Source organism: Canis lupus, chromosome X, assembly GCF_048164855.1.
Source record: "Canis lupus baileyi chromosome X, mCanLup2.hap1, whole genome shotgun sequence".
Classification (NCBI taxonomy): domain Eukaryota; kingdom Metazoa; phylum Chordata; class Mammalia; order Carnivora; family Canidae; genus Canis; species Canis lupus.
The window spans coordinates 16654565-16662243 of NC_132876.1; the positions used below are offsets into that span (position 1 = coordinate 16654565).

At 41.0% G+C, this 7679-nt stretch overlaps 1 non-coding gene across 1 annotated transcript; it reads left to right on the top strand.

Annotated features, from left to right (window-relative positions):
- Positions 1 to 883: 883 nt before the first annotated feature.
- On the top strand, positions 884 to 990 carry LOC140628846 (U6 spliceosomal RNA). Its single transcript, XR_012026780.1, has one exon. It is a non-coding gene; the product is annotated as a U6 spliceosomal RNA (small nuclear RNA).
- Positions 991 to 7679: the final 6689 nt, after the last annotated feature.

Consider the following 7679-nt stretch of genomic DNA (forward strand, 5'->3'; position numbering starts at 1 on the left):
GAGATCACAGGGCTGAGGTAAGGGCAAGAGACTCCTCTGCCTGAAGGTACAATGAGAGAGAACAACATTCCAGGAGCCCCACGAGAACGGAACTCTGGAGGAAGGACCTGTGACTGCAGCTGCCGGAGAGTTTTGAGGAGAAAAGAGAGGCATGATCTAACTTACAGGTCTTAAAGGATCGTTCTGGCTGCTGGGTTGAGAGTGGACTGTAAAGAAAAGTTCGAACAGTAACAGGAAAGGTAGAAAGCAGAGGTTGGGGCTGGGGCATTTCACCGCAGAAAAAGAGAAAAGGAGCTGAGGGGGCCAAGAAATCTGTACTTTTTAAAGAAATATCACAAGTAATTCTGATGCAGGTGCCTATTCCTGACACTTACATTCGACATAGTGCCCATTGTCCTAGCCAGAGCAATTAATCAAGAAAAAGAGATAAGAGGCATCTGAAGAAGTAGTAAGAGGTAAAATCGTAAGTAAAGAAGTAAAATTGTCTGTATTTGTAGATGACATGATATTATACATAGAAAACCCTAAAGACTACAGCCAAAAAACTGTTAGAACTAATAAAGAAATTTAGTAAAGTAGCAGGATACAAGATCAACATACACAAATCAGTTGTGGTTTTTTAAGATTTATTAATTTATTTTAGAGAGAGAGTGCACAAGCAAGGGGAGAGGCAGAGGGAGGGAAAGAGAGAAACTTCAGCAGACCCCACTGAGTGCAGAGCCCAGTGATGTGGGCCTTGATCTTATAACCCTGAGATCATGACCTGAGCAGAAACAAAGAGTCAGACACCTAACCAACTACACCACTCAGGTTGCCCCTCAGTTGGGTTTCTATGCATCAATAACAAACTATCAAAAAGAGAAATTAAGAAAACAATACTATTGTGCTCGCTTCAGCAGCACACATACTAAAATTGGAACATTACAGAGAAGATAAGCATGGCCCCTGTGCAAGGATGACATGCAAATTTGTGAAGCATTCCATATTTTTTAAGAAATAAAAAAGTAATAAAGCACTCTAAAATGCAAAAAAAATAAGACAATACCATTTATGATAGCATCAACAAGAATAAAATACATAGGAATGAATTTAACCAAGGAGGCGAAAGATCTGAACACTGAAAACTCTAAGGTGCTGATGAAAGAAATTGAAGAAGATGCAAATAAATGTAAAGACGTTCCATGCTCATGGATTGGAAGAATAATATTGTTACAATGCTCACACTATCCAAAGCAACTTACAGAATCAGTGTAATTCCTGCCAAAATTCCAATGGTATTTTTCACAGAACTGGAACAAATAATCCTCAAATTTGTATGAAACCACAAAAGACCCTGAATAGCTAAAGCAATTTTTATTTATTTTATTTTTTTCGTTTTCTTTTTTTTATAAATTTATTTTTTATTGGTGTTCAATTTGCCAACATACAGAATAACATATAGAGCACATATAGTGCTCATCCCATCAAGTGCAATTTTTAGAAAAAAAAGAAGAAAGCTGCAAGAATCGCACTTTCTGATTTCCAACTGTATTACAAAGCTCTCTTAGTCAAAACTGTATGATACTGGCATAAAAACAGACACATAGGGATCCCTGGGTGGCGCAGCGGTTTAGCGCCTGCCTTTGGCCCAGGGCGCGATCCTGGAGACCCGGGATCGAATCCCACGTCGGGCTCCCGGTGCATGGAGCCTGCTTCTCCCTCTGCCTATGTCTCTGCCTCTCTCTCTCTCTCTGTGTGTGTGACTATCATAAATAAATAAAAATTAAAAAAAAAAACAGACACATAGATCAATGGAACAGACTACAGAGCCCAGAAATAAACCCATGCATCTACAGTCAATTATTTTTTTTTTAATTTTATTTATTTATGATAGTCACACACACACACACACAGAGAGAGAGAGAGAGAGAGAGAGAGAGAGAGAGACAGGCAGAGACATAGGCAGAGGGAGAAGCAGGCTCCATGCACCGGGAGCCCGACGTGGGATTCGATCCCGGGTCTCCAGGATCGCGCCCTGGGCCAAAGGCAGGCGCCAAACTGCTGCGCCACCCAGGGATCCCAGTCAATTATTTTTTGACAAAGGAGTTAAAACCACGCAATGGGGAAAGGACAGATTCCTCAGTAAATGGTGTTGGGAAAACTAGACAGCTACATGTGAAAGGATGAAACCGGACCTTTTTCTTACACCACACACAAAAACCAACTCAAAATGGACTAAAGACTTGAACATAAGACCTGAAACCATAAAACACCTAGAGGAAAACGTAGGAGAATAAGCTCCTTGACATTGGTCTTGGAAATGATGTTTTTGGATTTGACAGAAAAAGAAAAAATAAACAAATGGTTCTACATCAAACTAAAAAGCTTTTGTACAGCAAAAGAAACATTCGACAGAATTAAAAGGCAGCCTACAGAATGGGAGATAATGTTTGCAAGCCACATACATGATAAAGGATTAGTATCCAAAATATACAAGGAACTCATACAACCCAATTGCAAAAAAAACCCCAAATAACCCAATTTAAAAATTGGCAAAGGACCTGAATAGACATTTTTCCAAAGACGTACAAATGGCCAACAGACACATGAAAAGATGCTCAACATCACTCATCATCAGGGAAATACAAATCCAAACCACAGTGAGATACCACCTCACACCTGTTAAGGTGGCTATTATCAAAAAGACAAAAAAATAAAAAGTGCTGGAGAGTTATAGAGAAAAAAGGACCCTTGTGCTCTGTTTAGTGGGAATGTGAACTGGTACAACCACTATGGGAAACAGTATGGAAACTCCTCAAAAAATTAAAAATAGAACTACTATGTGATCCAGTAATCCTACTTATCAAGTATATACCCAAAGGAAATGAAACCATTATCTAGAAGCGGTATCTGTTTTCCCATATTCATTTCAGCATTACTTACAGTAGCTAAAGTATGGAAACAAGTACCTGTTGATGGTTGAAGGGATAAGAAAACGTGACGTGTAGAGATACAATGGAATATTACTCAGTCTTTTTTTTTTCTCTCCCCCTACTCAGTCTTTAAAAAGAAGGAAACCTGTCATTTACAAATCCTATTATTTACAATACTGTCATTTAAAACTGGAGGGCTTTTGCACAGCAAAGGATACAGTCAACAGAACTAAAAGACAACCTACAGAATGGGAGAAGATATTTGCAAATGACGTGTCAGATAAAGGGCTAGTATCCAAGATCTATAAAGAACTTATTAAACTCAACAGCAAAGAAACAAACAATCCAATCATGAAATGGGCAAAAGACATGAACAGAAATCTCACAGAGGAAGACATAGGCATGGCCAACAAGCACATGAGAAAATGCTCTGCATCACTTGCCATCAGGGAAATACAAATCAAAACCACAATGAGATACCACCTCACACCAGCGAGAATGGGGAAAATTAAGGCAGGAAACCAGAAATGTTGGAGAGGATGTGGAGAAAAGGGAACCCTCTTGCACTGTTGGTGGGAATGTGAAATGGTACAGCCACTCTGGAAAATTGTGTGGAGGTTCCTAAAAGAGTTAAAAATAGACCTGCCCTACGACCCAGCAATTGCACTGTTGGGGATTTACCCCAAAGATACAGATGCAATGAAACACCGGGACACCTGCACCCCGATGCTTATAGCAGCAATGTCCACAATAGCCAAACTGTGGAAGGAGCCTTGGTGTCCATCGAAAGATGAATGGATAAAGAAGATGTGGTCTATGTATACGATGGAATATTCCTCAGCCATTAGAAATGACAAATACCCACCATTTGCTTCAACGTGGATGGAACTGGAGGGTATTATGCGGAGTGAAATAAGTCAATCGGAGAAGAACAAATATTATATGGTCTCATTCATTTGGGGAATATAAATAATAGTGAAAGGGAATAAAGGGGAAAGGAGAAAAAATGAGTGGGATATATCAGAAAGGTAGACAGAACATGAGAGACTCCTAATTCTGGGAAACGAACTAAGGGTGGTGGAAGAGGAGGTGGGAGGGGGGTGGAGGTGACTGGGTGGCGGGCACTGAGGTGGGCACTTGACGGGATGAGCACTGGGTGTTATTCTGTATGTTGGCAAATTGAACACCAATAAAAAATAAATTTATTATTAAAAAATAAATAAATAAAACTGGAGGGCATTATGCTAAGCGAAATAAACCCGAGAGAGAAAGATAAATACTACATGGTATCACTCATGTGTGAGATCTTTAAAAAAAAGAAAGAAAGAAAAAGTTTTAAAAAGTCAAATTCATAGAAACAAGAGAGTAGAATTGGTGGTTGCCAGGAGCTGGGAAGGGGGGAAATTGGAAGTGGCTGCAAAGGGGTACAAATTTCCAGTTATAAAATGAATAAGTTCTAATGATCTAATGTATCACATGATGATTGTAGCTGATAATACTGTATTGTAACATTGAAATTCGCTAAAAGTAAAGCTTTGTCATTCTTGCAAAAAAAATCACTATGTGAGGTGATTGTTGAATGAGTTAGTTTTATTGAGATTCCATTCACAAGGTATATGTATATCAAATAAATATGTTGTGCACTTTAAATATGCTACAATTTAATTGTCAATTATACCTCCATAAAGATGAAAAAAACCAGCAAGTAAACACGCACATATACACCATTGGACATTTGTGTTTTTCTGCAAGCTCACACTTTGTAGGAAAAAGTGCTTCACGCAGCTACATTTCCCCCATAAAGCAAATGATAGGAAAAAAATTGTTCAAAGTGGAAGGATAGTAAACACATATATGTTTATTTAAAGACCAATGAAAAGGGATGAAATAGGCCACATCCTCTCCCTTGACTTCCATCATTATGTTTATTAAGTATACTTGCACTTTAGGGACAAGTAGGTCAATCTGAGTGTTGCTTGGGTCTTTGATTTCTCTAGTTGTCTGAAGGTATACAGGTGAGGTAGGGGGGTTCAGAGTGGGGATATTCAGGTTTTTGTCACAGCAAAAGAAAAAAGTCTTTTCATTCAATGAAATAAACAATTACAAACTATCAACATCAAATGATCTTGTGGAGTTCTTTTTGACTGGCTTATTTCTGCACAAACTTCTATCCAATAACTTGTCTGGTGACAGAGATGACACTGATCGTTAGTAAGTAGTAGAATTATCCCTCCACACCAGAAGTTGAGAAAACATAGGGATTTCAACAGTTGCTTGCATGTCATTCAGCCTTTCCTTGGGATATGATCAGAGGCTTTTATGTTATCATGAAACAACCAGAACAGGGGTGCCTGAGTGGCTCAGCCATTGAGCATCTGCCTTTAGCTCAGGTCGTGATCCCAGGATCCGGGATCGAGTCCCACATTGGGCTCTCTACATGGAGCCTGCTTCTCCCTCTGCCTATGTCTCTGCCTCTCTGTGTGTGTGTCTCTCAGAAATAAATAAAATCTATTTATTTATTCATAGAGACAGAGAGAGAGAAAGAGAGGCAGAGACACCGGCAGAGGGAGAAGCAGGCTCCATGCAGAGAGCCTGACGTGGGACTCGATTCAGGGTCTCCAGGATCACGCCCTGGGCTGCAAGCGGCGCTAAACCGCTGCGCCACCGGGGCTGCCCAATAAGATCTTTTTTTTAAAAAACAGAACAGACAAAAAAAAAACAAAAACAAAAACAGAACAGACCATCCTGAATAAAAAGAAGAAAGTTCTCCAGATGATCTAAGGGACCCGCATCATCGTGATATAGTTTTGAACTCTCATCACCCCTACTTTGCCCAAGACAAGGGCCTTTGTTATATTTCTCATCACAAACAGCTGTCTCTTTCTTGAGATCTCCATTTCAAAGATGAAAGCAATGGTAAGAAAGCTTTGCTTCTTTGGTAGCAGAGCTGTGCAATCTTCTTCAACTCTCTCATTGGCAAGCTTCACTGTGAATAAGGCCCTGCAACTTTTCCAGCAGGCCACTTCACTTAGCTTCAGGGAATTCAGGGGAGTCACAGAATGAGGTAGCCCTGGGATTTGTAGCCTATTCAGAGAATCCAACATTGGCAGGTTCCAATCTGTAGGATTCATAACAGTCCTAATCAATGGCCATACGAATAAGATGGTCACGAATTGTGTCCATAACTAGTAATGTTATGATTATTTTATTTAATAATTGAATTCTGTCATGGTGTTTGCTTCCAAGAGTCTTTGCCCAAGTTGATGAGATTAGCTGTTTTCCTTGAAATTACAATTATTACCCAGCTGATGTTGCTGGAAGCTGGTTGGTATGTTAATATGTGGTTTGGTAGAAAAGCAAAAGCGGGGGTGGGGGTGGGGTGCAGAACCGAGATGTGTGTGTGTGTTTTTTTAACTTTTATTTATGATAGTCACAGAGAGAGAGAGAGAGAGGCAGAGACACAGGCAGAGGGAGAAGCAGGCTCCATGCACCGGGAGCCCGACGTGGGAATCCATCCTGGGTCTCCAGGACCGCACCCTGGGCCAAAGGCAGGCGCCAAACCGCTGCGCCACCCAGGGATCCCCAGAACCGAGATGTTTTAAGAATGGACTAGTTGACTCCAGTAAGAATCAGAGGCCAATCATTAACACCATCTACTAATGGGAAGCTGTGAACACATTACCCACTTCCACGTTTTCCAATAAAGTGCGAGCTTACAGGGCAGCCTGGGTGGCTCAGCGATTTAGCGCCCTCTTTGGCCCAGGGCATGATCCTGGGGACCTGGGATCAAGTCCCACGCCAGGCTCCCTGCATGGAGCCTGCTTCTCCCTCCGCCTGTGTCTCTGCCTCCTCTCTCTCTCTCTCTCTCTCTGTTTCTCATGAATAAATAAAATCTTAAAAAAAGCGGGAGCATACAAAATAGCAACCAGAAATATTCCATTCAGATTCTGCTGTTGCATACGTTCCCTTCAAAACTGGAGTTTTGTTTTTGTTTGTTTTCCCCTAGGAAAAAAAAGGTTAAAGAAGAGTCTATGCATTGTATCACGCACCCACTGTAATTTTGCTGTTACTAAATCCTAATATAAGGTGGATTGAGTTCAATAGTGTCCCCTTCAAAACTCATGTCTTCTCAGAACGTGGCCTTATTTGGAACTAGGGTATTTACAGAAATGATTAGTTAAAATAAGATGAGGTCGGGATGCCTGAGTGGCTCAGCAATTGAGCATCTGACTTCAGCTCAGGGCATGATCATGGGTCCAGGGATCGAATCCCGCATTGGGCTCCCTGTGGGGAGTTTGCCTTTCCCTCTGCCTATGTCTCTGCCTCTCTGTGTCTCTCATGAATAAATAAATAAAATATGAGATACTACCTCACACCAGTGAGAATGGGGAAAATTAACAAGGCAGGAAACCACAAATGTTGGAGACGATGCGGAGAAAAGGGAACCTTCTTACACTGTTGGTGGGAATGTGAACTGGTGCAGCCACTCTGGAAAATTGTGTGGAGGTTCCTAAAAGAGTTAAAAATAGACCTGCCCTACAACCCAGCAATTGCACTGTTGGGGATTTACCCCAAAGATACAGATGCAATGAAACGCCGGGACACCTGCACCCCGATGTTTATAGCAGCAATGTCCACAATAGCCAAACTGTGGAAGGAGCCTCGGTGTCCATTGAAAGATGAATGGATAAAGAAGATGTGGTCTATGTATACAATGGAATATTACTCAGCCATTAGAAATGACAAATACCCACCATTTGCTTCAAC